Source organism: Triticum aestivum, chromosome 4B, assembly GCF_018294505.1.
Source record: "Triticum aestivum cultivar Chinese Spring chromosome 4B, IWGSC CS RefSeq v2.1, whole genome shotgun sequence".
In the NCBI taxonomy this organism is placed as follows: domain Eukaryota; kingdom Viridiplantae; phylum Streptophyta; class Magnoliopsida; order Poales; family Poaceae; genus Triticum; species Triticum aestivum.
In genome coordinates this window covers 137,196,614-137,204,277 of record NC_057804.1, presented here as the reverse complement: position 1 = coordinate 137,204,277, position 7,664 = coordinate 137,196,614, and the positions used below count along the sequence as shown (strand labels likewise).

Here is a 7,664-nt window from a genome sequence, read left to right as displayed (position 1 = left end):
GTTAAAAAAATAGAGATGCTAACTTGCTAATTAAGCATTTAAATTAAAAAAGAGGCTAGCCAACTCAGCCACCCAGCGCTCCCCCAGTTTCGTGCTTCGTTGGCCCTTAGATCTTAGTCAAAACTCATCTCGCACGTCAGATTTGTGGTTGTTTTGTTTTGACCGCGCAGTAGCTTTTGCACGTCCATGACTGGTGGGCTCGTCCCAGAATTCTATTGGCTGGGTGAGCCACTCGTGGGTGCGAACGAGCGTATCCTCACGTGCCGCGCGTCATGCCTCTCCCCGAACCCTAGACCCCTTCCCTCAATCCCTCCAGCCGCCGCTATCCCACCCGCACAACCACACTCCTCCTTCATCCCGTGGATCCTCCTCTCTCTCCTCTCCTCCCTCCTTGTCCGCGCGCCCATCCCCCGGCACTCTCTCGCTTGCCTCCCGGACCAGCCACCACCGCGCCGCTGGGGCTCGGCCGCCGCGCGCAGCGACAGGGGTAGGCTCAAGGCGGCACACACTTCATGAGGTGTAGGGGAGGGCAGGGTGAGCGCCAGAGCCAGGCAAGGAAGTAGGGCGTGACGGGGTCGGATCTGGCGGTGGTGGGTAGCAGCTCGAGCTAGAGGTTGAGACGGGGAAGGTCAAAAAATGAGGAAGCTCGAGCTGGAGATGGTGAGATCCCCCTCCCCATATCTATTCTCAGTTTTTTTTTTGTCTCCAAGCCTTAACTGATGGTGTCTCTCCCTCAGCACAACTAGCGTCAGCGGCCATCCGATGGGTTCGAGCACGAGGCAACGCTCCCGTCACGACGTGGTGGAGCTGCGCAGGAGCGGGAGGAGGTTGGCGACAGGGAACCGGGCCGGGGAGGAGGCAAGGTATGTGTTGTCCCGTGTTTTTTCTCTTTGCATTTTCCCCCTACCGTGCATCTGCTTGTTGTCAGAGTGAATTCATGCCACCAAATTCTTGGATATAATGAGTACCAAGATATGTATGCTGACATGTGAGTTAATTATTTGGAAAAAATATAATCATATATGTATTGCCAACAACTTTTATGTTTAAAGCAACCAATTTTGTGAAAATAGTAGAAAGAAAGATACATGTGCAATTTTCTTGATGTTACAGAGGATGGGTACTCGATGTTTCAACATAAGCACAGATGAATAGGTACAAATTCGAGGAAAGACCAATGATATAGTTGTCTGTACATGTGTGCCAACAGACAATAATTTCAATTTCACAGATGTCAACTTGGTGGTTGGCTCTCCACTACCGCTCTTTCCAAGCCGATATGAGGCCAATAATTAATAATATGATAATAGTAGTCTAAAGTATGGGCCTATAATAGCTTACCATCTTTTCAATTAGTCGTTTTCTGGAAATATAAATCTTCTGGAGTAAATGATGCCTATTGTTTATATTTATACACAATCAAAAGAGAAACAAAATTAGAACATTTCCTCCTGGCTCAGAAAAAATTAAACATGACACAATTGCTTTATTTTCTAAGAAACTGAGACCAGCACAATTAGTTTTATCACAGATGTCGCATTACATCACAGTACAATTATGTAATGCAATGTTATGAAGTAAAATATACCCTTTCACACTTCTTAGTTCTGCTTTACTGTTCTTCATTCATTGACAATTATTTTTATGCAAAGCAAGAGCTCTCTAATTGGTTTACTATTTTAGTTTAATCCTTCCATTCTTTTTTGTGCATACACACTTTAATTAACATAGGCTGGAAGAAAAAACAGTCTGCCCAGATAGATTAAAAGAAGGCATTTACCAAGAGTTGGGGCCTTCAGCCTCGACATGTAGATTCTGGTTCCAGGTCCCCGTGATAGAGAGTGGTGCGTCGAGGCGAAAACCCAAGGTTGCGGCATTGATACCCACCAAACACCTCATAATCTCCATTTATGCTTGATGTGGTCAATAATATAAAAGAACAGAAGCTTAAGCACAACCACTGACTTCTACCACCTTCCCAAAACAAAGCATCTGAAGCTACATTAATCTGCAAGCCCAGATTTCCATATATTTTATTATGGTGAAAACAACCACATCGAAGATAAAAATGAATCATCACATCTCGTGGAAATTATTATTACAGCTAGCTCATATAGAGGCCTGAAGAACAACCTCTGTTCACATGACCAACACCATGTATTGATCTATTAGACAAAAAGGTAAAAACAAACACTTCTGAGACCTTCATTTATAGTGTAGCTTTGCTCAGTGGGTAAGAGTGCAAAATCATGTCATGTGCTCTATTACACAGAAAAAAATCAAACATCAAAATGCAGGAACAAGCATGACTGTATTCAAGAGAGAGATAATTCACCTTGGGCTTCTTGATCACATTGTTCCTCAAAATTCTTCTTCTACTCTCCACAAGTAACCAAAAATTGAGGCATTGGAAAATGCATTCCCCTCCTGATCCTTGAAATCAGAAGAAACACTCATATGCAAAAGATGTAGTACGTCTAGGGTGAGATTTCAAGTTTTTGCCTATCCCTGTTAGTACGTCTAGGGTGAGATTTCAAGATTTCCAGGGTGTTATATGTGGTTGAAGGGACATCCCTGTTAGTTTGCATGGTCTTTGTTAAGAAGGGGCAATACAATGCTGGTCAAGTTTGTTTATATTCTGATGGCTGTTGAATTTTGGTAAATGGAGATATGATTTTTTTATGTAGATAGGTACTAGCCATAGAATACTTTACTCATTGACGACAGGTAGCTTTAGAGAACTTCTAAAATTTCCAATCTAGGTTTTCTGTGATCCATTCAAGAAGAGCTCACAGTCTGCACTAGGGTATAAAATTATCTATTGCTTACATTTGTGCCTCGGCATATGCTTGTGATGCATCGTGCTACCAGAGGCCATCTTTATCCAATATCATAGCGATGCTACAACTGCCTGTTGCTTGCTCCACACACCTGATTTCTCATATATAGATATTAATTTCCTTTCATGGAAGGCCTTCATTACATTTCAGGATCTGGTGAGAATTAATTTGGGTAATAGTCCCAGGGTAGAATGTGGAAACATCTTTGACTGAATGAAAACACTTAATGACATAAGTTATGTCATTTTTCAGAATGGTTTGTTTGCTTTGACAACTATTTACATTGTGGTTTATTTTGGTTTCACCATATTTGTATGTACATATTTTCGTAGGTTGTATTGCATATGAGCTATTGGTGAAACCTGAATGTCTATGGTATGGTGGCAGCGAGATGTTTAACATGAGGTGTTGCAGCTAGGTACCTACTTCACTTGTTATCTTAGTTCAAAAAAGTGCTAGGCGTTAATTGTGCGTTTTGCCACCGCCTTGCGCTTTTCTGACCAAAGCGCATGCTTATGCGCAATTATGCGCAGATTAAGCGCAGTTATGCGCTATGCGTTTTGCCATCGCCTAGAGCCTGGCCACACTTAAGCGCTCGCTTAGGCGTGCCTTTTTTAACTATGCTTGTTATTCTGTCCATTCTGCGGCTACTTCTTTTGATTTTAAAGGATGTTTAGAATCAGAACAAAAGTAAGAGAGAGTTTGGTTGTACATGTAAATTGGTCATTCAACGTGAATTTCTGCCAAACGAGGCTTAAACCTGAACAATAGTTGTTGTAGAACCTTTGAGCTGGTCCATTTCAGGCTTAAACCTTAACAAGAAAGCACTTGTTGCTTTGTGTTTTTTATTTTCTTAGTGGATGTGTGAACATTTGAGCTGGTCCATTTCAGGGCGTATTTATATACATGAAATTCCTCAAAGTGAAAGTTGCCGAGGGTTTGATCATCTTTCTGTATACTCATATGGTGGCTCTCCTACTTGATTACCAAGTAAATATTTGGAGGGTTACAATGATCCAACCTTTACAACACTACACGAGCATGGCTCTAAATCATCAGTTAACTACAAGAAACATTTGCTACAAGTGCCGTTGATGACATAGATTACAGGAACATGGCTGATGTCTTGTATGCAACATTTAAATTTGAACTGTGCCGTTATTAGTCCAACCGGTTACCTAAGAGGTTGATCCAAGTTAACTTTACGTTCTATGTGACAGGATGTTTGACAGTGTTGGCATAATGGAAGTGAAAACTTATATAATATATTTTGTTTGTGCCAAGACATTGTGTCACCTCCATGCTAAACCTATCCAACTAACTACGTATCTGCACCATGATTGCTCGCCGGGGATATAGATATATGCCTAACATCAGGTTATTACCACACTACAGGACTTTCTAGGATAAGTGTGTCATTGCATCTAAAGGTATATGATCAGTTTCTCAACTCATGTATTTTTTAATCCTCAATATATCGCTGCTTGCCTGGCTTGTCCTACATTTGTGAGGTTGTTGAGGAAGTTCAGTTATTGCATGCGGCGTATAACTTGAGTTGCCTACATATGATTTTGCCAGTTCGACGGAAACTTAGAATAAAGAAGGGAACTCTCAGTTTTATTGTTTTGCTCTTCCCAGATTTTAGGCTGGGTTTATTAACATCTATGCCACACACTAAATTTGGATCTCAATGTAAGATTAAATAGGGATGAATCATTGCGCCATATTGAAAAATTGGAACTATAGAGAAGAAAGGAAATTATTAAAGAAGGGATATCGTTGATTAGGTTGTTGTGGTCTTTCTTCGCAAACAATGATATTCTAACTTGTTGGTTTAATTTAGGTGTGTGGGTTATAGGAGCTACAAGGAGAGATATTTTAGTTGCAATTGAGCTTTATCTCAAAGTGAAACATGGTAGACATGCAGAGCATGCCTGGTGTTTTTCTCTACAGTTCTGGGCTGCCATGGTGTCAATTTTGAACTTGCAAAATGAACTGTAAAATGTTTTAATACCTTGGCACATGTAGTTCTCTTTACCTGCTCTGGCTACTTCATCTCTGTTTATTTAGCAGGTTCTGCGATCTCCTGTGTTACTGCATCTTGATCTTCTGCTTTGCTATAACTCTGTTCTGCTGCTTGAGGTTTGCTTCCTTTTTTTCTAGCTACATGCATGTTTTCCTTTTGCTCACAGAATAGTTTAGTTATATTGAGTAGTAGCATATTTATGTTATTAGATACATACTAGGAACGTGCTTCTTTAGTGTGGCCTTCTTTTTTTTTGTGAGAAGTGTGCCTTCTCTATTATGACAATTACTTATTTGCTGTTGCATTAAACTAAACTGTAAAATGGTTTAATGCCTCCGATCATAGCCTAATTTGTCCACAAAAGGAACAATTGCGTTTTTTTCTGCTACCAAGTTGTGCATCAACAGTCGAACTCATTCTTCCAGTAGGCTGGAACTGTCGCATTTGTTTATGCTTCCAAGTTGTGCATCAGTGGTTGAGCTCATTCTTCCAGTAGGCTGGAACTGTCTTGTTTGTTTCTGTTGCCAAGTTGTGCATCAGTAGTGGAGCTCATTTCATTTTTCAAGTAGGCTGGCATTTGCTCATAGATAAATATGATCTGTTATTTCTCAGGGACAACCAAGATCAAGAATCCGGACTCCGGCTCGATTCCGGCTTCTATGGTATTTCTGTGTGCCTTGACCCCAGCTCCATGCTTATTAATCAATTTAGCGAGCTTTAGGACTTCGAAAGTTTTCATTTAGAGGAGCATGAGTTTTTGGCCAAGATGGCATCCAAATACGAACTACATTATGTCTGATTCTTAAATTTAATGCTCTCAATTCTTGCATGAACATTTTGGTGCCCTCTTTTTGGGGTTGAAGATTGGAAATGCATGTGAACTACATTTTTTAAAGCAACACCATTATGGAAGAAGTTTTGCTCCATTTTTAGTTCCACTTGATCAGTAGCCTGTTTGTTCTCACCTCGTCATTGTGGCCTTTCTTAAGGGTGTTTAGGCATTTTTTTTTCTTCTTCTATAAATTAGTGGCATCATTATGTGGCACTAAATTAGTGGTCTTCTATTCACGTTGTGAACCCCAATATGGCATCTCACCGGTCGCCACGATCCACACGTTAACTGGATTTATTTAATGATAATATGATATCAACTGCCTTTTCTTCAGGATAAGGTGACACCTAATAAGGATCTATAGAACAACAGAGATGCTAAGAAGAGGCGACCTTTTGGGGTTATGGATATGAACAACAACAGAGCTTATGAGGCCGAAGAGTGCTTCAGTGGCGTCTTTTGGTTCTTCAAGCCCTGCACTTTCTTGGTGGAGCAGCAAAATAATCCGGAGGCTTTAAAGCTACTGCACTTCATGTAGTTAGGATCGATTCTTTGTTTCGGTTTGAAATACCCCAAGTTCCTCCTATTTGATTGATTCATCTAATGGACATTCTGTCAGGCAAATAAAGAGAAAGCATATGTATTGTTACCAATGAAGCCATCCGTACAGGTCAATATATTAATAATCCCATATGTGGAATTCAAGATATAGAGGAATGTTATTTTCTGCTAATTGGTTGTTTGACCAAATGTACTACAAATGATGTTATTATTGTTCAGGATACAGATAATTGTTATTGTTCTTCATTGTAGTGAATGATATACATCCCAATTATTGAGATGATGAAAATACTATTGAGGAATTCGTCTCTGACTGAAAGGAGTTGCCGAGGAAGAAGGGACAAATAAATCACTTGATGTCCCGCCGTTTCATATTCCACTCTAAGCGGGCCAGCCCATGACAACGGCTCACACATAAGTCTAAGTGGCACAGAAATACTCTTCCTTTTAAGTACACACACACAAAAAATTGATAGGAACACTACTTATTTTAAAAAAAAGTATAAGTCATCCTTAACTGGTTTTATACATGGTGTTAAGTATACCTATGTTCTTAGGCAAAAAGATATGTACTTCTCTATACGGAGGGTCTAAATTCAAAGATTGTACTTTTTTATATAGAGGGGTCTAAATTCTTATGTACTTTTTTATATAGAGGGGTCTAAATTCTTACTGTGTGTATTTGCTCAAACAGAAGATTACTGAAAAATACACATATTTCTAACATGACATGGTTTTGAACGAGGCTTTATGCTACAAAAATAAATTGTACATGTTATTGTAGACAACAAACCTATATTCAACTAAACAACTAATACATAATTTTTTTTGAAAGATCCAGCATCGCTGGCATTTCATTGATAATAGCAGGAAGCAGCGGAAAACAACAAGGTGGTGAAGGTCCTAGGACCAGATCCGAAGATCAAAGAAAGAGAAAAGAAAAGAAAAAGAAACAACATCCCTAATAGCTGCAGCACAACACTCCATACAAGCCATACTAGGCAGCGCAGCTCCGACTCCGACGAAGAAACTACTAAGAAAACAGGCAGGAGTGGCGTCACGGAGGATCACTGAACGAGTCATCTGTCACGCTTCATCGTATACCACCGCCCCCCCACCGCGGCTTCGACTTCACAACAACAGGCGGTCGAGGCACACCCACGGACACGCCAGAGAAGAAGAGCCGACTACCACGACCAAGGCCACGCCTCCGACATTGCTCACCGCCGTCATCGTTGCCACAGAAGCCACCGTGCACGTCCAGCCGCAGGAAGCACTAATGGGATCAAGGTCTTCAAGACGACACCCTAAAGAGGGGAACGACGTTGAAGACGACGCCACCGCCCGACCCTACAGCAGGATCTAGGCTTTCACCCGAAGAACTTGAACCGAGAGTAGAGGCTGT

The 7,664-nt window shown here is 40.9% G+C and overlaps 1 long non-coding RNA gene across 14 annotated transcripts; it reads left to right on the top strand.

Moving 5' to 3' along the window:
* Positions 1–272: 272 nt before the first annotated feature.
* Positions 273–6,510, top strand: LOC123091484 (uncharacterized). Of its 14 annotated transcripts, none has more exons than XR_006443208.1 (7): positions 275–660; positions 738–863; positions 3,173–3,258; positions 4,061–4,270; positions 4,914–4,982; positions 5,479–5,528; positions 6,033–6,510. It is a non-coding gene; the product is annotated as an uncharacterized lncRNA (long non-coding RNA). The 14 variants fall into 14 exon arrangements; XR_006443210.1 differs by having other exon boundaries at positions 276–660; positions 4,236–4,270; positions 4,911–4,982; XR_006443202.1 differs by having other exon boundaries at positions 277–660; positions 4,236–4,270.
* Positions 6,511–7,664: the final 1,154 nt, after the last annotated feature.